Below are 24001 nucleotides of genomic sequence, written 5' to 3' on the forward strand. Positions count from 1 at the left end.
GGCACCGAAGTTGCCGTCAGAGCTGCTGCGGCAGCCGGGAGCCGCGGGGCCGAGAAGGGGAGCGTGCAGCGGGCAGGTATCTCGCCTTCCCCTCCTCGCTGACAGGCCATAAAAGTCACGAGACGCCAGCGAGCCAAGCGGGGAGGAAAACAACGAGGCGTCCAGAGTTCAAACGTAGCCCTGAGCCGCCGGGGCCTCTGCCCTTGGCCGGGGCCGGAGCCCAGCCAGCAGCTCGGCGGGGAGCCGAGCCCGGGCCGGGCCCACGCTGCGGGCCCTACCTGCGAGGGGCAGGAGCGGGACCGAGGGGCGCTGCGGCTCCCCGGGGCTCCCCCCGACGGCGGCGGCGGCCCCTCGCCCACCCTCCTTCCCTCTCTGCCTGCCTCCCGCACCTGCGGGCCGAGCCCCGCGGGAGGAGGACGAGCTCTTTCCTTCCCCCTCCGCCCCGTCGGCTCCTAAAATGGTGGGCCGCCCTCTTCCCTCCTTCCCCTCCCCGCCGCGCTGGCTCCGGGGGCAGCCGCCCCTCCGGACCCAGCCGGGCCCGCCCGGGAGCCGCCGCCAGGCCCCGGGACGAGCCGAGCCGGGCCGGGCCGGGCCGGGCCCCGCGGCTTCCCGGGGGCCGCCCGCAGCGCCCTTACCTGCGCCGGCCTCACATGGCCGGGCCGGGGCCAGCAGCACCGCGCCCCCCCCCGGCTCCCCCGGCGCCGCCGGTGTCGCTGCCCCCCGCTGCCCGGGCCGAGGCGTCGCTGCTCGCCCCGGGCCCGCAGGTATGTGGCGGCCCGCAGGTGAGCCGGGCACACCTACAGGAAGGCAGGCGGGCCGCCCTGATTGGCGTGCGGGGCCGGGCCGGCCGCGGGCAGAGCCGCCGGAGCCAGCTCGGCGGCGAGGCTGCGCTGGGGCTGCGCTCCGCCACGGGCTCCGGGGGGAGAAGGCGCCTCACGCCCTCCCGGGCGGCGGCACAGCGGGTAGACCTGGCCCCGGGATCCGTCTCCCCGACCGGCTCCAGAAATAGGGACTAGTTGTTTGTGCTTTTTTTTTTTTTTTTTTTTTTTTTTTTTTTTTTCCCCTCCCCAAACACATCTTCATTACCCGCGTCTCTTCTCTTCCCTCTTCCAGTCTTTATTTTTGCACGCCGGAACCCTTCCGCTCCCTCCTCCCCCCACCCCCAGCAGGCAGCCAGGGTTTTAAGGACAGCACCGGGTACCAGAAGAGGCGTCCTCGCAGCGTGGGGCAGGGTTCAGACCTCAGAGATCCCGACATCGTGTCCTGGATTGTCAGATTAAGGTAAGTGACTTAAACAGCGGAATTCAGAAGAAAATGTGCAGAATTTGTGTGGAAAAACTCTCAGAGTGCTACCAGAAGTCAGGATCCACAGCAACCATTCTCAGGCATCCTGTCCTCCCAGGTACACAGGTAAATACCCCGAGAAACCCCGGCTGTGTAAAGACTTTCTCTGGTTGTTGTGTTCAGCTGTGTACTGGAAGGGGACAGCATATCAGTTCCCAGTAAAAGAAGTTCTTTCCCTGTCTGCCAGCTTGACTGTAGCCATAGGGACAGACAGTCTGTAGGGAGGTTTCCCTGACTTGGCAGAGTAGGACAGAGGCCAGCAGAGAAAAGATATAAATAAAAGCAGAAGAAAAGGGGAGGACAACTAGGTACAAAACATTGTGAGTTTGGGAGTAGCAGGACAAAGTGAAACAGCACTAATTTCAGCCTTTCTTTACTCTGTGCCCTGAAACAGCTGATTGTTGTGATCATAAAAGAAGGGGCAAATTTGGAAAACGTAGGTTTTTCATTCCATGACAAAATAGAGTAAGTTGCTTGATTCTCCACTGCCCTGGTGGTTATTACTTGCTGCACAGATACCTGGATTTGCTTAAAGGGGTACAGGATTTAGTGAGAATTCTCTTAAACGCAGTTTAGATCTTTTTTTGCAATGGATGCAGAGGGAGCAAAGGATTACGCTAGACAAGTGAGTGAGGAAGGAATTACCTATATTACCTTTTCTGTCTCCTTCTGTAGATATCCAGTGCCATCTCCTACCTGAATCTTTTTTCCTAATAATTTCACGAGGCTGCTGATGTGTACCCACCTGGACACTCTGGAGCAAAAGAGGAGGAGCTTGACGTGGAACTGGAGAAACCCTGTAGCCCACACCTGGGCATTCCTCAACTCTCCCTTCCCTATGTGGGATCTCCCAGGCAGGAAAACTGCCCCCACAAGTGGCATGCTCAAAGCCCTACTCAGCCAGCGACAAAATTGTATTTGTGCTAGCTACTGATTTCTGATTCAGCTAATGCTTTCCTTTGCTTGTATGGATGAATAATTTTATCATAGTGGAACAGCTTCTGCAGTTGATACACCTATTCCATACCACTGCATTTGAAGTCAGCTGGGAGGAAATGGATGCTTCAAATTCCCAGAAGTCAAGAGGGAAATCAGCTCTGCATCAGGTGTTTCATGGGTTGGTGTGCAAAACTCTGGGCCATTACATAAACAGGTGATGCTTCTTCCCACTGCATTTATAAGCTCCTAGCAGCTGGCAGTGAGCTGGAACTGGGAATGCTGGATGGGAAATGGCACCTCTGTCTTCTAGAAAAGGATGATGTATTGTTTAGGAATGGCTTAACCTTTACCCTTCTTCTTGGCACCTGCTTCAGAGGCACTTTTCTTATTTGCTTTTGTGAATCATATCCTGAGGTACCTTGCTTTCCGTGCCCATTGCACTGGAAATTTGAGTGTCTAAGTTTTGGATTACCTAGTGGGGAGAAGTGCCTCAAAGTCATAACATGCAGCTCTCAGTATCACAGTATTTATGTCCTTCTATGGGCCAGCTTTCCTTCCCTAACTCCATGGGAACTGGGCTCCTAACTTCCATGTGGACCCATGAAAATTGCTGAAATGCCATTAAGGTACTTCTTCCCTTAGTGGCATGGAGGAAAGGTCAGTGGGTGATAGGTATGCTGCAGACTCACAGAATCACTGGGATTGGAAGACACCTCTGGAGATCATCTACCCCACTCAGAGCAGGGTCAACTGGAATAGGCTGTTGTGCCACAGTAGCCACAACTGTGTCCAGTAAGGTTTTAAATATCTCCAGGGTTGGAGACTCCACAACTTCTCTGGGCAACCTGTGCCAGTTTAACCACTTTCATGGTAAAAGAAAGGGGTTTTGTTTGTTTAGAATATCTGCATATCTGGAACACCACACAGTGTGAGCAGGAGAGGTCCTGCCACATGCTGGGAACAATCTTTCATCTGTAGGAGGATGAGATACAGTGATTCAACATTTTTGGCAAGTAGAGCCATAGCTGATGTGCTCTGTGGTGAAAGTTGAGAGCCAGCATTAGTGGGAAACAGGACAGAGAGTATAAAAGAAAACGGGCCGGGTGGATTGAGAAGCATCATCTCCCATTTCAGTCCTCCAAATGCTGGACTGCACCACCTGAGTACCCAGCACATTCATTTTACTCCAGGAAGAAAAAAATAGCCACATTTGCTCCTGCTCCTTAGTTGTTGTTTGCTCTCTGGTTAGCAGAGTCCTAGCATCCATCCTGTGCAGTTTATTTCCATAGACCCCTCTCCAGCACACTGTGAGAAATGCAGTCTTCCAGACCTCAGCTCAGCTTTGGTGCCACAGGTCCCATGCTCTTACTATTTCTGTAGGTGCTAGCACATTACTGAGCTAGAGCAAATGCTGGAGTAAAAGGGAATAAAATGTTCAGATTTGTACAGTTCATTCAGTTTTTTTATCTCGAATACAGCCTTAGTTATATTGACAGGGATTATATCTAGATTTCTGTAGCTATTCTTTTGGATTCACTCGGCAGAAAGGATGCAATGGAATATTAAGCTGTTTCTGTATGTAAATCATCTCTCAGAAATACAGGTTTGAGCCTCCCCAGTTCAGATTTAGGTGTGTATCATACTCTGATTTCCCTTTGTGACAGCAGATAGGAAGGAACAGTATTTTGAGCTTTGATTTTGTCACTTACTTTTATAGTAGCATTTATAGCATTATAATATTTATGTCTGATGTGCAAATTAGGCTATTGCCCTAAATGGATTACTTGCTAAAACCCACTTTCTTACAGGTGCTGCCAAGAAACTTTAAACAGATAGACAAGTCTTCAGATTCACCATCAGAGACAAAGTCTGCTATTAGAGGAATGAGGGTAAGGGCTCAGCTGGAGTCTCCATGTGTGTCAGCCACATAAACTGGCAAAAATGTATTTTTATTTAGGTACATCCATTTAGCCCTGATGTTGCCCAGCGATTCCCTTGATTATAAGCTACTGCCTGCTTTAAAAGGCAAAAAGGTAGTTTTTGCTTTTTGCAAATGGACTGGGGCCTGGTGGAGGTTGAGGAGCTTTCCTGATCACAGTGATAGCTGCAGCTCTTGCAGCTGCAATCCAGATGAGTGTCAAGGAAAATGACTTCTCATGTCAGGGCTCATGCTTCTGTGTTGGCTTCATATGTACAAATGCTGGTTTCCTTGACTTTTCCTGATTTTGCTTGAGTTGGAGCTAGGAATGGCCAGCCTCTAGTAGTAAAACCAAGCAAATTAGCATCAGTGGTCACTATGCAAATATTGTCAGTTGAGCAGAGAACATGCCAAGCCACTGTGAAGTTCATAACAGTATGTTTAAAAAAAATAATCCCTGCAACATATTTCCTACATAAGATTTCCTATGATTAGCTACAGCAAAGTGTAGCCTAAAACTTTGCATTTCTTTTCTTATGTAACATTTTAAAAGACAGAAAGGAGTAGCTTAAAGTTTAGTTTAATTCAGGTAAACATCTTTTTATTCCAGATAAATAAAATATGGACTTGAACACGCAATAATATCTTTAAGTAAATATTGGGGAAATAAAAAGGGAACTATACCTATATGTTCTCTGAAGCAATTACACAGCCTTTGATGATATATACTGTCATCAAAGCCAACTGTTTCCTGTTTTCCAGTAGTGTTTGGCAACTTAGTGGCTTCATTTCCAGTGAAACAGTAGTGAGCTTTTAAATTTTTATGAAGATTTTCCTGAGCTAACATTACAAAAATTACACATGATGTACCTAGTTCAATATTGCATCACACTGCTTTCCATGGAGTATTGCTTTTCAAGCCATGTTCCTACCTGACTAATATATGGAGACCTATATGGAAGTATTCCCATAGGTAACTAACAAGTATTTGATACATGTGTATATATACATATATATATATTTTCCAGAATGTAAACCTGCAACCAGTGCAAGGAAAAGATGGTTTATGACCAAGAACAGCAAAGAGGGTATTCTCTGGCACTTCACACTAAATATCAGTATAGGTGTCTTCCAATAAGTAAGATTATTGCAGTCATTTCTGTTGTCCATGTACATCAGGATGTCCATGGGCTACCTGAAAAGCCCATGGTAGCCCATGGTCCACAAAAGGTAACTAAGAAATACAAGGCAGTATCTGTAAACAAGGATCCCAAAAGCAAAAACAGGTTAAAAACAGTGCCACATATTACTAAGAGGCCTCTAAAAGGACAGAAATGCATTATGGAGACAAAATTTCTCTGTTGGGTAACAGGGAGTCAGACAAGGAGAAAGATAGGAAAGCATTTTATAGGATTACCTCTACTCCATCGTCAAAAGTATGAATTCCTGGGAATTTAGAGTGCACAGCATTGGTCTTACTATCCAGGAATAGCATAAACAAATTTTGAAAAGCTTAACAAAAGCTAGTTATGCAAACATTTTCAAACAACTGTTCCTTTATGCCAAATGACATAGGCAATTTCTAGCTCAGTTACAGTTTTGAGGAAATCTTTCTCCTCATTGGCTCGCTACAAGCAAAGGATACTCTGATTATTGCTTGTCCTTGTCAGGCATCTGAAATACTACAGTGCAGTTCCCAGGGAAGTTTGGGTAGGCCAAAGGTCTAGCCCTGGGTTTCCTGCTGCGCTCTTCATTTCTTCTTCATTTGTGATTCTGAAATGCAGGAGGAATGCAAAAAGCCATCTTTTCCCCCCAGATCCTTAGCTGATCTTAGATACCGCCTTCAAAGATCTATAGCAGTGTTGCTGTTAATGGTGTGAGGCTGCAGCAGAGATGCAGGAATGAGATGTGTGGGGAAAAGTCGTAAGGATATCATAAAGCCTCGCCCAGGCAGTGAGGCTGTGGTAATGTCCCTGTAGGAGTCTGAATGGAATCCAGCCCAATCCTGAGTGTTGCTTCTCCTGAACTGGAGACTAATTTCCTGATAGCTTTGCTTTTATGTGCTCATTTTCTTCTGGAGCTTCATCCATCAGACTATCTGGCTGTAATTCGTAGACTCAATACTTTATAGCACTTGATGCTTCTCATTGCTTCTGCAGGGCTCTTGATCCTTGATTTAAGAATTATATCCTACTGCAGACTGTCTGGAATGGAGAGGGTCTGCAGAAATTTTTGCTAGCAGGCCCATCAGCTAATGAACAAACTGGAATTTACCATGTCATGTCCAGCCACCCTGCCTGTGTGGTGGCAGGACAGGGACAGGGAGGACAGCTGTACAGGTGGCTGCTTGAATTAGACCCAGCTGCATCCCTGTACAGACATGAATCAGGGTCCTACTGCTATGTCTTGGAGAAGTAAATTGCTTCCCAGCCCACACAATACACACCTCTCTCTCTCTCACCTACACATGTAGGTTTAAGTGCTGGATCAGATCCTCTAATGGCCTTGGCCTTTACCTGGACCTCACACACTAGTGTTTTCCTTATTTCCTGGGAAGTTAAAAAAAAAAAAAAATCCTAATCAGAGAGGATCCACAATCACAGCCATTTTTTTTCCTTTCCTTCCCTTAGGATCCTTTCAGTAGCCCAGCAGAAGACTGCTGGGGCTCTTGAGAACTTTCTCTCCGCTGCCAACACAAAAACTTTCTCAGAGTCTTTGTCTGTACTTTTCTTATATAAATGGGTGTTTGAGGCAGTAACTTATTAGATGCATGTCTATAACACTCCAGGTCCTCTGTAAAATGGATGCTAACAAATAATCCATTTGCCCATTCTTGTTCACTCAGAAACCACAGTGCTAAGAAGATGCTTCTTCCCAGCTCGTATCCTCATGCAATAATGCCCATCTAAGCATCTAAGTGTTGTTGCTTGTGGTGTAAGTCAGTGCTGCTAGCTGCTCAGACCAGTCCTTTGCTTTCTTTCCTGCCATTGGCTAGACACAAAATCCAGCCCACAAACAAATTAACCTGTCCCATGCATCTATAAAGATGATTACAAGTTAAAGAATTGCACACAGAAGTCCCTGACTTGTATTAAAAGAATCTTGAATGGCTGTAAAAACAAGCACTTAAAATTATAGAAATTCAGAATTCAGAAATGGATGAAGGGCTTGAAGCTTTTGGTTTGGCTTTTTTTGGGTGCATATAATTATGCACAATAGTGTAGTTTTTAATGATGTAAACACGTGAATTTTCACAAGCTTAGCTTTTACGAAGGAGGACAAACAAAGCTGAAATATGCCTTCCTCCCCACTCAGTGTCTTCGCATGAGAGGCAGTCCTAGAGTGACCTCTCAGCTTCTATATGTAATGACATAGTGCCCTCTGTTGGGAAGCTGTTCCTGATGCTGTCTTCTCCCTGCAGTCAGGTGAGGTAGCATTAACACAAATAATCATACTTTCAGACATGCTCCCATATACTGATGAAGCAGGTTTAAATTTTTTTCCTCCTTAGCCACTGCAGATGTTTTGTGTTAGGTTTGAGCAAGCAGTTGCACTACATTACTATTAAGGCTTTCTGTGAAAGTGTCAAGAAAGACCTACCGTTTTATTATAGTTTCAGCTTTTTAAAAATAAAGCCTCCATGATTTTAGCCACAGAAGAAACTGAGAACCTCTTGTTCAGCTGGGTGCACATGAGTCATGCTGCTTCACATCAGCAGCAAGATGTGTGGGGCTACAGACTGGCTGCTTGCTCTGTGTGTGTGGATAGGATGATTAGGTTTAGCCTAAATAAACTGTCTTTAAGAGAGGTTGTTGGGCAGAGGAAGCAAATCCTACTGCCTGGAATTCCCTCTCCTGTAGCACAATGGTTTATCTCTATTATTCCTGACAAGAAGAAAAGAAATTCTCCCCTGGTCTTTGCCTGATCCTTCTTCCTCACTTACCCTACCAAAGTAGGGCCAAGGTTGGCCATTTGTCTCCCACCCTGTCCTGCCATCCTCAGCATCCAGTCCTCATCATACATTGATGAATCCTCGCCCTGCTCCAAACACTGGAATGAGATTAATGCTATACTTATCCAAAACATGTGCACTGTGTTGGCCCAGCCTAACATAACTTGGTGGGATCTACCTTGAGAGCACAGTGCCAGTCACAGACACCTTTTGTGGGACCAAACCCTTGCTCTAACCCAGCTCTCACACAGTGTTTGATCCTTAATATCAGTGGCCTTGTTAGGCCTTGAAAATATATATTTTCTTCTGGCTCATGGTAGCACAAGACCAAAACCCAGCTATGCTACCCATGCTGGCTTTCCTGAAAGGCCCCAGATTTAATATTAATCCTTTAATAGCCCACATGTTTAGTGATAGAAAAGTCTGAGCATTTTACTGAAATCACTCCACAATGTTGGCCCAACATACTATCATCCTTAAAGTTGCCAGGGACAATTTTTTAGAAGCCAGTTCAGGCAACACATCATCTCCTATTTTACCAGCTTCTAGCCTAGTCCACAGATTTCATCCAACTCAAGCTCCTAATGAAAGTCAGTCCCTTATAGAGAGTAAGATGTACTTGTCCACAGTATTACCAGTCCTAAATCTCCCAGGACCAGTGTTTTGACAATTAGTTTTAAGAGAAGGATGGGGGAAGTCCTTTAGTTCTGCTAGATAAATACATTATTTTGAGCCATGACTGTTCCAGCATTAGAGCAATCAAAGGTGATGCTTGATAAGGATATAGTACATTAATTCCTTTATGTTCCTTCTTCTAGCCTTATCTCTAGCCTAGCATTTTATACTACCAGAGGATTCCCAGTGCCTCTCACCCGAATACCTCAGTATGGAAAACGAAAACCTTTCCCATATGATGGGTGTTACAGAATAGTAGTTGGTGAGTTGTCAAGGTAGAGCTCTCAAAGTAGAGCTCTCAAATGAGCTTTCAGAGAAATACAACCATCCACACAGTGGTGGGTAAGTATCATTTGTCTGGAGCTATGATGCTATTGATGGGAAGGCAGACTGAAGTGGGATTGTTTTATATAAGCAAAGGCACAGTTTTCATGAAGCGAGCTTTTGTCCTTAACTCACAAAAAGGGCCTTTATGTGATTCTCACTGTGTGATATTTTTAGTTTTCTTTGCATTTAGTTAAGAGTGGCACAAGAATAATACTGCAGATAAAACATAAAAGCCAAATGAACTTATAAAAAAAAGTGTTTTTTCTACCTTAGGGGGAAAAAAACAACAAACAAACAAACAAAAAAAAACTTGGTACATTACATTCAAAGCTTAGATTGTAAACTGGTAGAGATCACATCTGTGTCCTGTGCTTGTCATGCGTTTATCTCAGTGAAGAGTCTCTTCTGAAGTTATAACATCACCTGGGATGGATGAATTGCAGTTCCCAAACCATCACAGAGCAAAAAGAAATTAAGACAAAAGTTATTCAAAGGTTAGCTTGTTACAATGGCTAGTTGGTGAATAAGAGATCTAAATACTTTATTTCTGTCAAGGGACAAAAGGTGAGGTAAACAAACTGTGTAAGGTCTTGCATGGTCTTGGATTTGAAGTATTTCACAGCTACAGCTTACGATGACTAATATAGTGCAAACAATGATTTATAATAATTCCAGAATATGTCATGCTTCCTCAGAACAGAACAAGGATAAAGTTGCCTTCTTTCTATTTTGGACAGGTGCTCCAGACAACCAAGTTAAATGTCAATCCAGTGCCCAGATACTCTCTTAATACCCAGAGATCTCAATATGGCTGACACCCTGCTTTGTGGTTCTGACTCCACACAACTATCTGCTTTTTTACCTCTTTTTCTCTCTCAATACTTAAAGGTTCTCCATTTCTTGAATCTCCTCCTCTGTCATTAGTGATTCTCACAAAACCAAAATGATCTCTCAAAGCCCATCATCTTAGTAAGGCACTCAACCTCCAGCCATTGTTACCCCACTATAGTGAAGCAATACTAGATTGTTGTCAGTAGTGTTTGGGGTTGTGCCTCATATTCCCTGCAAGATCCCCCAGAGCTGCTTGGATATCTTTCCCTTTATCCCATCTCTGGTGCAGTCAAGGCCTGCCCTGCAGGACTTGCAGTGACCATGCTCTGTTCAACTGTTGATTTCTTGCTGAAGTGTGTTAGGTGATGCTGAGTGAGTGATGAATCCTGGCTCCAGCTCTTCCCACAGGGAGCACAGAAGTAGGGCTTCTCTCCAGCTTGAGCCAGCTGATGTTAAGTCAGGTCAGAATTCCCACCAAAAAAGGCACAGCTTCTAAGGGTTTTTTGTCCCATCTGGTTTCCCTGTCGGTGAATGTAAAGGTTAAAATGTGTTAATTTTCATACAAATTCTTAGATGATAGTTCTCCTTATAGTCATTTGGGGTAACTTCATCATCAGCTGGAACAGAGGCCAAAAATCCACCACTACCAAAAAACATTAGATACAATTCCTTCCCCAAACAAACACCACATGGAGAACAGCATTTATAAGCGTGAAAGCCATGAATCAGTCCTTCAGCTGAGGGGTTCTGGGCTCAAAGACTGACAGAAGCAAGCAAAGAGCTTGCAGGCTGGCATTCCATCTGCCACCATCTCCCACGTTTTATAGCCTTCATCATAATTTTTCTGTTTTATAGAGTGCTTCTTAGTACCAGATACATGCACAGTGGGGAAAACTGAGATGGGGAAGAAGGTGGTGAATGAAGAGACTTGCACGAAGTAGCCTATCAGGTCTGGAAAGCAAAGCTAAGAACTGGCCCCACACCTACAGAATGGTAGATGAGTGTGCTTCCCCTTCTCTAGGCATGTATTTTCATCATAAATCAAAATAATAAATCTTACTTCCCAGTCTCTTTTGCAAAGGTATGATGTCCTCATTAGATATTATCTGTATGTGGCTTTGCACATTCAAAGTTCTCTTTCAGTGCTTGATATGGTCAATCCTCTAATGCCTCTAAGTAGCTTATCCAGTCTGTGGATGCTCTGTCCCTGATGTGCAGAGGTACCAGAGCTGACTCTGAGAAGGCCCATCTTGTCCTGATAGGGATTATGAGCAGGAATATATCTAGACTATTTCAGAGTCATCCTGAGTCTGGAAGAGCCCAAGCTGATGTGCCCTAGTGGAGCCAGAAGTTTTTGATATGGCTGGAGATGCACCAGAATGGTTGCCCACAGAGTTATCTCAGACTCAGAAAGGCTTATAAGCTGTGGTTAAGCATGGACAGTGCTGGTTCTGTGGATGGAGCCTTGTAGTGCAATCCACACCACACTCCCCAGAATTCCCATGTCCCAGAGGACTTTTTATGCTGTGTGCCAACAGACATGTACAAAGCCTATTTCCCATCAGAAGTAATGATTTGGCAGTGTAGGGGTAGCTTATATTTGTATAAGATAGACAAAGAAACACCTCCTAGCATCATCAGCCAGGGACTGCCCGAAGCCTCCCCAGTCAGCATATAGCCCTAACCAATTGTATCATCAGTATTAGCAAGTTGGCTGGCCAAGCTTATTGGAGTTATTGGGAACATTTGGTGGTGAAAGGCCAGACTAAACTCAGCATCTGGTTAGATGTTTCAAGATAGATACTGAGGTAGCAGCTCAAGAAAACCTCCTTAACACTTCTCTGTGTATTTTATTTATTTGTATTGCTATTAAGATGTCCTATATAATAAATAGAGCTGAAAAATCTTGCCAGCATTTACATGCTCAAGAACTGCAAGGCAATTTCTTGCTCTCTTTCTTTCTTTTTTTTTTTTTTATTCTTAACAATATTTTGAATTTAAATGTTTCTATTCATACTACTGAAATTACTGAAATTAAGCTTTGTAAAACTAGTATTTTACCTAAATGCTAAACTTTTTTTTTTTTTTATTACCCAGATATTTAATGATCCTAATGATATGTATGGATGCTGTTTGCTGTTTTTTTTTGTTTGTTTGTTTTGTTTTTGTTTTCTGTTTATTTGTTCTGGGGGCTACACGGGTGGGGTTGGAAAGGTTAGATGGCCCTTTAATTTGCAGAGGCTCAGGAACAGTGTGGTAGGCTGTCCTCTGCTGGTAGAGCATGGTGACATTTGCGTAATTTCTTTTAACTTCCGGCGAAGCTAGTTTCACAACCTCCTTAGGTAATCCATTCCAGTGCTGCATTACTCAGAGAAAGTTTTTGCAATATAGAGCCTTTTTTTTTTTTTCCCTTTCTTTTCTCCCCTGAAAGCTAACCTGATTAGATCCTATCTTTGTCCTTCCAGCAACACAATCTCTGCCATCCTTCACAGCAGCCCCTCATATACTGGAACTGCATTATCATGTCCTGTGTTACTTCCAGCCTTCCCTTCTTCAGACTAAACAAACCTGGCTCCACTCTCCTCTGAGGGTGTTTTCAACATCTCTTATTGCTGCAGATGCTCTCCTGTGCCCAGACCAGCCAGGCTGTTTGCTGCCCCCTGCACAGTCTCAGCAGTGTCTCTGGGGGCCACAGGGCCACAGGGGTCCCAGCAGGGCCAGGTGCTGCTGGCACGGCTGCCAGGTCCCCGAGCCACGCTGGTGCAGGAATCAACATGTTGGTAACTTGCTCCAGTTATGCCCCAGCCCTGCCAGGAGGTGGGTGTCCTAGCTCTCTGGTTCTTGTCCTGGGTTCCCAGGTTGTGGGAAGTCACTGTCTCTCTCCTTAGATGCTCTCACCATCCTTTCAGAGGCAGCAGGTGCCAGACTGCACTCAGGTTATTCAGCCCCACGGCTGGCTCTGGGCAGTCCTTGCATCAGCTGCTCCACTGGGCAACCTGCTCATGGGCTGTGTACAGAACCACATCCTTAGAGTCTCAACCAACGCCACCAAAAGAATATAGTTAGCTCATTGTGGCTAATATTGCCATTGATATTTATTATAAAAGCAGCACATTCTCTCTTGGTTTTTAGTTTCAGCCTACTGCTGTAATAAAAGAGGCATATTAGCATTCCCTGTTCCCCCAAACCATCTTTACATTCCTCCCATGTTCCCAGTAGATTTGGTGTCCCTGCACCAAATATTTTGAGCTGTTCCCTGGACAAGATATCACAGAAGCTGTCAAACAAAATGTGTAAGGGCCAGCCTCTCATTGCTAATCCTCCCACAGGGATACGAGCATGAGCTTTCTGCTGTAGCCAGCTACAGAAACATGCTCATCTTTGATTCCTCTGCATGTTTGTTATGTTTTTTAAATGAGTCGATTTCTTTCTAATTGAGTAATCAGGGACTGGCAGTGTGATAAAAGAGGCCTTATTTTCTCAAGAAACTACAGAAAAAACAATGAGTCTGTAAAAAATATATAATGATATCAATCACTAAATATGAAAATATGTGTTTTAATAAAGATCAAATAGGGCTTTTGAACTCTCTTCTGATTTTGAAGCTTCTGGGTCATTCTGAACATATCTAGAAATATGAACATAAAGAAAATTTAGGAGAAATGTCTTTTTGGCTAAGGCAAAAGCAGAGAAGAAACAGAGCAGAGTGACTCTGTATTCACAGGGAAGATGGGGTAGGGAAAACATCTTTAATTCTCCTTTTCCACTGCTTCCAAAACCTCTCAGTTCTGGAGGGGAGGGCTGGTATGTAAGAGCTCTGTCAGCTTGCTACCGCAGCTCTCCTTGAATGTTTTTCTTTGACAAGGCTGGAAGAGGGCAAGCAAACAAAGGAACCAGGGAGATCTCTACTCCCTTTCTATCACGAGTCTATGTCTGTGGAGCAATTTCTGCAGAAACTGGACTGTGTTTGAGGCATCCCAGCTGAAGACTAGGGCTGGGGTTCATCTGCCCGCATCTCAGTATCTGCAAAATGGGTGCCTCTGAGTTCTGGGCCAGGCTGGAGTCACTGGAGAGAAATGGACACTGTTAGGCAGGCCATTATTCAGCTGGCATATTTCACAAGTCTACTTTTGGAGTAGGTGAATCATGCACTAGAAATGCTTCTTTAATATTTGACTAGGGAGCTTTTCTTGCTTTTTTGGATGGCTTGTTCTCAGTTTATGTCAGACTTCTTGCTTCTAAGTAACTTTTTTTTTTTTTTTGTATTCTTGTACATTTTCATTTTTAATATTGTTAATCTTTGCTCAAAATGAGGATGTGATGATAAGATATCCTTCTGTGAGAACAGGGGTTTCAAAAACCAGCATTTTGACTCCTATGATTTTGTAGTTTGTCTACAGGAAGGGATAGAAATGATGAAGTACTAAAACCAAAAATACAGAAGCCAAGAGGAGAAAATGATGAGCAAGTCAGAATCTGAAACAACACAGCCAGGGAACACAGATGATGTGGTTTCTGTAAAAAGCATGTTTGTTTAGTTAGAGGGGAAGGGAATTTATGTATGCATAACTGCAGTTTAATTAACCATAAAAATCACTGTGTGTAAAAAAATGGACAGATTAACTTATTGGATAGACTATCCAGTGTCATATTACTATGTTGGGTATTATATGATATAGTGATATATTATTATAGAATTTATATATAAACACATCTATGCATACTGTTGTAGTCTCCAAATCTGTGCATGCAAGGTGAACGAAGAGCTTGACAGAGAAGGGTTTGTGTACGGAAAGTGGAAAATGCTGGAATAAATCATTTATTTATTCCATCTAATGATTTAGATAGGTCTTCACATTTTGAAGTTACATTTCTGACCCTTCAATATAGCTAAGAAACAGTTGAAGATGGGACCTAGATTCAAGAAAGGTCCCCTAGTGCAGAGATAACTTTCTGAAAGTTAAGGATGATGCCTTTTTTTTTTTTTCAGTTGCTTAAATGTTCCCTCTTGATCCGTTCTACCCTAGCCCAGTATATGCAACAGGAAATGGGCAGCTGCTGTCCTTTGAAATAAGTATGCAGGGATGCTGTGCTGTTGCTCCTGCCACTCCAGAAGTGTCAAGAATTCAGTCTTGCTTACTCAATCTTCTAGCTTATTTGATTACCTTTTAATATTGAGGGGAAAAAAAAAAGATGGCAGAAGATTTGCCTTTTGGAAAACTTTGGTCTTTGTTCCTGTCTTTGTAGGCACAGGTACTTCTTAATGATCTTGCAGTATGCAGAGGAGAGACTTGGAGTGGGAGAGCCAAAGCAACAGCACTGTAACTGGTGTGTGTGCGCCTGTGAGAGCACGAAAGAGTATAGGGTCATGCCAAGAGCGGTGTGCCAGTTGGTTTAACTCAGAGGGACATACACCTGAGCTCTAATTCATGTTCCTATGTAAACACAGTTGTCTCCCAGACAGAAGCCAGGTTTAGATATTCTCTATCACATTTTATCATCTCTATTTTATTTTCTTGCCCTCTTGTTTAGCTATTAGTGGGCTGCATTCATTGTTGTTGTTGTTTTATATATATACTTGTTTATATGAAAGCTGTGTTTTATTTAGAAAATTTACTTATGAAAAGGGCTATAGACTGAGGTATTAAAGACATCCTGTTGGGCAGAAGACAGAACTTCATTTACAATGGATAAATGCATTGTTTTTACTCAAACAAAGCAACAAGCAAACTATTCATGGAATGGCATTCATCTGTAATAAACATTTTACATAATACATGCAAGTTATTCATGGAATGGCATTCATCTTTAATAAATATTTTACATAATACTGACCACTCAGGATTCCCAGGAATTAAAGATTTGATAACAGCATTGCCTCTCCTTTTCTTTTCATTGCTTTTGATCTCCATACTGTACAATGGTTGCAAGTTTTTTTCCAGTTCCAGATCCCAGAACATTTCCAGTATATTTTTGTCGACTGCTGTATAGTACATGCAAGGCTATTAATAGGTCTTTGCTTTTCTTTTGGCCTTTCATGGTCTCCTTAGTACTTGTTTCCAAACCCTTAAAAGTGCAGGGCATGTAAACTGAAATTTTGCAGAGAATTTTTGGTGACTTCTATTTTTGAGGGCATGGGATGTTATTTTAAAACATAATATAATTGGTGGTGCTCTCCTTGTTGCAGTTACTGAAAACAAATCATCCTGGTCCCTTCACCAGTTCAACCATCAGTCTTGGCGAAAAGTAAGTGTCCAAAACCTGGTTATGAAGTTGTGAGGCCATTTACTGGCTGCACCACCAGCCTTTGCTGTAGATACATGTGAGGCTTAGCAAGCTTTGACCAGTAGCACAAAGCAGAAGGTGTTTTGCATATTGAGTCATAGTATTAAATGTGTTCTTTACAGTTGTTTACAGTGCAATTCATTGTAAAAATGAATCAGCTAATTCATATTTAATCTGAACTAGGGTTATGAAACTTCAAATGACTATATGGGAGATAGGTCACTGTGGTGATATACCTATCATGTAAGTAGTAATTCCAGCCAAAACATTTCCTCATAGTAATGTATTTTCTCATATTTCTTCTTGCTTCTGTAGAAAGCCTCTGCTTGTAATAATTGGAAAAGTTGAAGGCCTTTTTTTGAATTTCTTAAATACAATTATTTATAATTAAATGTCTCAAAATAAATATCAATTTTGCTATGATACATATTACTATAAGTAGAAATATATACTATGTAACTAGAAAACAATGTAACAGTCTGTTCTCAAGTGTTTAATCCCTATAGCAGGAAGGAGTGTACTGAGCTGAGTTTTGCAGTGGTTGGTTTTACAGAAGTATTACCTGCGGTGTTGTTGGTTCACAGTGCAGGGTGGGGCAGGAACACTTTCTTTTTTTAATTTTGTATCTTAATGATATGGGTAATTAAAAGTGCTTTCTCTTGTATATTTCCCAGTTGACCACCTAATGCAATCATTGGGCAGGAGGCCACTACGGGTACATGTACATCAAATTCCTGCTCCTTTTCACCTACTGGCAGATTTGTGAGCACCACCACCACCACCCCTCCCCCAAACAAAAAACAACGACATTCAGTTTCCCCACTCCTAAGGATGGCCTCTGGGTTTCTAGAGCTGAAATCTCTTTCTTCACAGTTTCTTAGCATGGTGTTGTCCCATCAAAATGGGGTCTAATTGAACAGAGGCTGCAAGGTATGTGCATTATGGTTGGATGGGACTATTGCATCATAAAGTGGCTCCTGAGCATTTAAACTCTGACCTCTAGGCTTGATAAAAACCTCTTTAAATTGGGTTATTACTGCTATCATGGTTACTCACCATGATAGAAATATGTAACATCCAACACTGGGCTTTCACTCTCCTATCATCTATATGATTACAATTTAAAAAAAAAAAAAATATATATATATATATATATATACATTTGTTTTTAAGGGCCCCGTCCTTTCAGGAAAACTCTACATGTTGTTTGTTTTTAAGGGAAAAGGTGAGATTTACAGTTGAAATGGGCATTTATGTTCAAGGGCATATTTTTATGTTTTCATTTGGCTTTGGTAGCATTGCTTGATCTAAATCTTGTATATGATTCTTTAGTGAATGTTATTTACTTAATAATTCTAGTAGATAAACGTAGAGAAACTTAGACTCAGTTCTACAGCCCAATGCAGTATTATAAAGAATTCACATTGAGCCCCTTCCTGTTTAATTTTTTGTTGGTGGTGGTTTGGTTTGGTTTATAACCCTTGTTATTGCTGACTTGTCAACCCTGTATGCAATTCTGAGATCAGAAAAGCCAGTATTTACACCGCTTTTTGATATAGATATAGATAGATAAGTGCCCACACTTTCAGAGATTGCACTTTGCTGTTGCAGTCGTAACTGTAGTAAAGGGAGGAAAAGGGATCCAAATTCACCAAGCAAGCCAAGAATGTATTAATTTTTTTCCCATGCTATTAAAATAATTTGAGATATCAAATACACTCCACCCTAGTCCTGCTTTTCCATTATCTGTTGAAATCAGTATGGTAATCTAAACTTGGTCATTTTGAAACCAACCACAAATCCTAGCTGAGACAACAAGGTGGTAAAATCTTGATTTAAGATGATATTATGCTATTGATGCCCTTGAATAAGAATAGGCATGCAATCTGTTGTAGGGATCTGGGTCTAATCTTTATGTAGTATTACCAGGGCTCTATTTATTGCAGGTAGTTTAAGATCTGGAGATTCACATGATGAGAAGGTGAAAGAGGCTGAGATAAAATTGGAGTTGATGACCATATAGAAGCTGCAGAAGGTAACAAGTAGTATGAGCTTTGGTGGCAAGTATTTAATTATTAGAAAAATTCTGTTGGGAAAGCTTACAGCTGAAAAGAGTTATATAGCTGAAAATATATTGGTCCAGGAAAAAATGTCAAGTTACTTAAATTTCATTTTGGGAAGACAAGAAAAGTCTTTGCAAAGTTAAGTCTTTGAAAAGACTGAACCTTTCCGGTTTTATTTAGAGATTATTGTCAAAATATTAATATTTTTTATTCAGGATAATTAAGCATTTCTTAAATGTAAATAGAATTACAAAAATAGGTAGAAATAAAAGTCGGAAAGAAATAAAATTATCTTGATCCAAGGCAATTTTTCATTTTACAGACAACTTTGATTTTTCATTTCTGGTCTTCCTCTGGCTCAATGTTAAATTTCCCTTTACAGGAGGTGGATGATATGTAGCTCTTCACCAGTTTTCTGTGCAATACTGGAAAAGGCCACACAGGGGACAATGCTACAAGGTAGCTGATACTTTACAGAAAGCGGTGCAATACAGATTGATTGCTACCGCTCATCAAAAAGATTTCTGAAAGAGCCTAGACAAAAGTCTATATACCGGTGTAATTAATTCATTACACTTTAGTTTTGCTATATGAGGGCTGAATTAGGTCCTCCGTAATAATTTCAGGTGAAATAAAGATCTAGAGAGTTAGCCCACATACACAGAAGAAGGTAAAAAATACCTGTGTGGGTAAAGAAATCCAACCCAACAAAGGGAAAATTATTCTCCAATGCATCCTTTTTACATGATTTCACATGAATGTGTGAAATAACTCATCTGACCTTGTCGGTCTCTGAGAAGTCACAGGTCTCTGCAGTTTCTCTTGGACTAAAAAAATAGGTACAGCTGCTGATCTGAGAGCCTCTGCAAGATAAGGGACTACTGGAAAAGACAGTGAGCACAACACTGTGCATACACAGATACAACAAGAAATGTGGCAGAGTAGTACCATGTATTTCTGGCACCAGACAATTTAATTATTATTATTTCTGTTTTATTTTACTTTTTGGAAGAGCAGACACAGCCATAGGCTAATAAGGTATGTTTTAGGTGTGAATCCTAATCATGATGATTTTATTTAAATGGCCTTTGTCGATGATAAGTTAAATCAAGAGTAAAAACATCATGGGATTTTATTAGACTCGGTGCATTATGCAGGAAAACATGCAGGATTCCATCAGCAGCCTGCTGATGCAGGTGAACTGCTGAACTGATGGATTCTCCCCAACAGCTTTATTAGCACCTGAACATTTCAGCCTCCTATGGAGGTGAATTAATGCACAAAACTTCTTCTGGCCTGAAAGAAGCTGTGGGCTGTTCCATCTTTTTCTGTCAGTCCACCTGGTGTCTTCGGGACCATTTTTCTTCCCTTTCTTTGCAGTATGTGGGGCTGGGGTTCCAAAACAAAGTCCTCTGCCACAGACTCAGTTTAAGAGGTTCCCTTTTCCAGTGTCACCCTTTTACTCACATTCCCCCAATCTCATACCAGTGCCTTCTTAGATGCAGACACCCAGCTGTCTGTGCAGCTGCCAGTAATAACCAGTCCCATGCTGAACAAGGGAGAGTAGGAACAGATGCTAACAATTTGTTGCTCAGAGGTAGGAGGGATCTGTTGGGGTCAGGTAAGGACAGAAAGCTCTTAAACTGGCTTGCTGTCAGAGCAGTAGTGCCATAGAGGTGCACCTTCAGAAAAAATCAACTATGAAACAACAATGTGCATCTTATTTTCCCTTTTAATCTGATTTTATGTCTGCTAAAACCAAAACAAATCACCTAAACAACACTCAACACCCTTTTGCATTGGCACCTGCAACCATTCCCTTCTCTAAACTATTGTCATGTCAGTTTTCTACTTTGTCTTTGCTCTGGTTCCCCCCATCTCTCAGTGACTGACCTTTTGGCATGACATTTTCACTACTGATTCTGGACAACCAAGTCTTGAAAGAAGTAACCAGTTCCCAAATGAATAGCAGTATCCCGGGGTTCTCACATATTCCTCCCGGGAAACTCATCTACTCTTGTGCTCTCTCTAAGACCAGTGTCCCCGGGGACAGGCTGGATCACCAAACAGAAAATGTCCTGGTATTCCTAATCATTTTCTCAAAAATTTCACTTAATTCCTCATAAATTTCTCTTATTGAGAAACTTTTATTTTAAAATGTGATTGCTTGTGGTTGAAAAGATGGATTATTGAAAACCCTTATGGACATTTGTAGTCCTCCACCACCACCACCGCCTCCTCCACCACCGCCTAGAACGATGATATTGAAGGTTAGATACAATAATAATGATTCTATGTATCCTCCTTCACCAGATTGAATCAAGGAATATCCCCAATTGGAAGGGACCCATAAGGATTATCAAGTCCAACTTATGGTAAAACAGGTTTAAAATAATTACTCCTCCACCACCACCACCTCCTCCACCACCAAAAACTAGAACAATGACCTTGAAGGTCTCTTCCAACAATAATGATTCTTTGTATCCTCCTCCACCACATAGAATCATGGAATATCCCCAGTTGGAAGGGACCCATAAGGATCATCAAGTCCAAGTCATGGTTCCACAGGTCTAAAAAAAATTCCTCCTCCACCACCACCACCACCAGCACCTCCACCACAGCTTGAACAATGATCTTTAAAGTCTCTTCCAACAATAATGATTCTATGTATCCTCCTCCACCACATAGATTCATGTAATATCCCCAGTTGGAAGGGACCCATAAGAATCATCAAGTCCAATATTTGGTACCACAGGTCTAAAAAAAATTATTACTCCACCACACCACGACCACCTCCTCCACCACCACAAGAACAATGATCTTTAAAGTCTCTTCCAACAATAATGATTCTCTATACCCTCCTCCACCACATAGAATCATGGAATTATCCCAGTTGAAAGGGACCCATAAGGATGTCGTGGTTCTGCTCGAGTGGGCAGCCGAGTTCCACCACAGCCGCTCTCTCACTCCCCCTCCTCAAAGAGGAATGGGGATAAAATATGTGAAAAGGGCTCGGAGGTTGAGATAAGGACGAGAAAATCATGCAGTAATTATTGTAACAGGCAAAACAGACTCGGCATAGGGAGACAGTAAGATTTATTGCTTATTACTAACAAGATAGATAAGTGAGAAACAAAGGAAAGAAACCAAAAGCACCTTCATCCCCATCCCCCCTCTTCCACCTCCTCCCCCTGAGCAATGCCGGGGAACGGGGAAATGGGGGTTATGGTCAGTCTACAGCGCTTCTCTGACGCTCCTTCTCGGTCACTCTCGTCCCCTGTGCTGTGGGGTCCCACCCACGGGATGCAGTCCTTGATGAACTGATCCGGCGTGGGCTTCCCACAGGCAGCAGCTCTTCCAGAACTGCTCCAGATATGGGTCTGTACCACGGGGTCCATCCTTCAGGAGAAAACTGCTCCAACCTGGCTCCCCCACGGGCAGCAGCTCCTGACGGGTCACCTGCTCCTGCGTGGTCTCCTCTCCACGGGCTACAGGTCCGGCCCGGAATCTGCTCCGGCAGGGGTCTTCCACAGGTGGCAGCCTCCGTCGGTGCAGGGCCACCTGCTCCACCGTGGTCTCCTCCACAGGCTGCAGCGTGGAACCCTGCTCCACCGTGGTACTCCATGGGCTGCAGGGGGACATCCTGCTTCACCATGGTCCTCACCACAGGCCGCAGGGGACTTCTGCTCCGGCGCCTTAAGCACCTCTACCCCTCCTTCTACACTGACCTTGGCACCTGCAAGGCCATTCCTCACTACTCTCACTCTCCGAATTGCTGTGTAGCGCAGAGTTTTTTTCCGTGTCTTAAATATGCTCTCACAAACACGCAAAACAATATCATTTATTGGCTCAGATCTGGAAAACAATGGGGCCCTTACCAAACATGGGGCAGCGTCTAGATCCTTCTCATAGAAATCACCTCTATGCCCCCTGCTACCAAAACCTTGCGATGTAAACCCAAAACAAAGCATCATAAAGTCCAACTCACGGTACCACTGGTCTAAAAATAATTCCTCCTCCACCACCACCACCACCACTTCCTCCTCCATCACCACCTAGAAAGAAGTCCATGAAGGTCTTTTCCAAAAATAATGATTCTATGCATCCTCCTCCACCGCACAGAATCATGGAATATCCCCAGTTGGATGGGACCCATAAGGATCACCAATTCCAACTCATGGTACCAGAGGTCTAAAAAAAATTCCTCCTCCACCACCACCACCACCAGCGCCTCCATCACAGCTTGAACAATGATCTTTAAAGTCTCTTTGAACAATAATGATTCTATGTATCCTCGTCCACCACATAGAATCATGGAATATCCCCAGTTGGAAGGGACATATAAGGATCATCAAGTCCAATTCATGGTACCACATGTCTAAAAATAATTCATCCTCAAACACCACCACCACTGCCTCCTCCACCACCGCTAGAAAAATGATCGTCACAGTCTCTTCCAACAATTATCATTCTAGGTATCCTCCTCCAACACATAGAATCATGGAATATCCCCAGTTGGATGGGACCCATAAGGATCACCAATTCCAACTCATGGTATCACAGGGCTAAAAATAATTCCTCCTCCACCACCAAAAACTAGAACTATGACCTTGAAGGTCTCATCCAACAATAATGATTCTATGTATCCTCGTCCACTGCTCAGAAAAATGGAATATCCCCAGTTTGAAGGGACATATAAGGAACATCAAGTCCACCTCATTGTACCACAGGTCTAAAAATAATTCCTCCACCACGACCACCACCACTTCCTCCTCCACCAGTACCTAGAACGATGTCCTTGAAGGTCTTTTCCAATCATAATGATTCTATGCATCCTTCTCCACCACATAGAATCATGGAATGTCCCCAGTTGGAAGGGACACATAAGAAACCTTATAAACCTTATAAGAAACCTTATAAAAGACCTTATAAGGTCTTTTCAAATAATAATGATTCTATGCATCCTCCTCCAACGCATAGAATCATGGAATATCCCTAGTTGGAACGGACATATAAGGATCACTAAGTCCAACTCATGGTACCACAGGTCTAAAAATAATTCCTCCACCACCACAACCACCGCCTCCTCCACCACCGCCTCCTCCACCACCAAGAAATAGAACAATGACCTTGAAGGTCTCTTCCAACAATAATGATTCTATGTATCCTCCTTTACCACATAGAATCATGGAATATCCTCATTTGGACGGAACACATAAGGATTATCAAGTACAACTCAAGGTACCACAGCTTTAAAAATTATTCCTCAACAACCTCCTTCAACTTCTCCTCCATCACCACCTAGAAGGAATTCCTTCAAGGTCTTTTCCAATAATAATGATTCTATGCATCCTCCTCCACCGCACAGAATCATGGAATATCCCCAGTTGGAAGGGACATAAAAGGATCATCAAGTCCAAATCAGGGCACCATAGGTCTAAAAATTATTCCTCGTCCAACACCACCACCACTGCCTCTTCCGTCACTGCTAGAAAAATGATCTTCACAGTCTCTTCCAACAATAACGATTCTATGCATCCTCCTCCACCACACAGAATCATGGAATATCCCCAGTTGGAAGGGACATATATGGAACACCAATTCCAACTGATGGTAACACATCTCTAAAAATAATATCTCCACCACCAGCACCACCACTTCCTCCTC

At 43.0% G+C, this 24001-nt stretch overlaps 1 protein-coding gene and 1 long non-coding RNA gene across 8 annotated transcripts in view; one reads left to right on the forward strand and one right to left on the reverse strand.

Annotated features, from left to right (window-relative positions):
- ARHGEF5 (Rho guanine nucleotide exchange factor 5) overlaps positions 1–1234 on the reverse strand; it is a 36559-nt gene extending 35325 nt beyond the window's left edge. For 3 of the 4 annotated variants that reach the window (XM_068654526.1, XM_068654545.1, XM_068654554.1), the window contains exon 1: positions 636–1016. The gene's annotated coding sequence lies outside the window, so the exon portion shown is untranslated. Of the gene's footprint in view, positions 1–635; positions 1017–1086 lie in introns of those variants that run through there. The other variant, XM_068654564.1, reaches the window with a different exon arrangement.
- On the forward strand, positions 154–18719 carry LOC137841582 (uncharacterized). 4 transcript variants are annotated; one of them, XR_011088669.1, is made up of 7 exons: positions 627–764; positions 1114–1281; positions 2020–4172; positions 16174–16232; positions 16946–16986; positions 17145–17201; positions 18218–18719. It is a non-coding gene; the product is annotated as an uncharacterized lncRNA (long non-coding RNA). The 4 variants fall into 4 exon arrangements; XR_011088667.1 differs by lacking the exon at positions 17145–17201; XR_011088670.1 differs by lacking the exons at positions 16174–16232; positions 16946–16986; positions 17145–17201; positions 18218–18719 and adding an exon at positions 8972–12423.
- Positions 18720–24001: the final 5282 nt, after the last annotated feature.

The sequence above is a fragment of the Anas acuta genome, chromosome 1 (genome assembly GCF_963932015.1).
Source record: "Anas acuta chromosome 1, bAnaAcu1.1, whole genome shotgun sequence".
Classification (NCBI taxonomy): domain Eukaryota; kingdom Metazoa; phylum Chordata; class Aves; order Anseriformes; family Anatidae; genus Anas; species Anas acuta.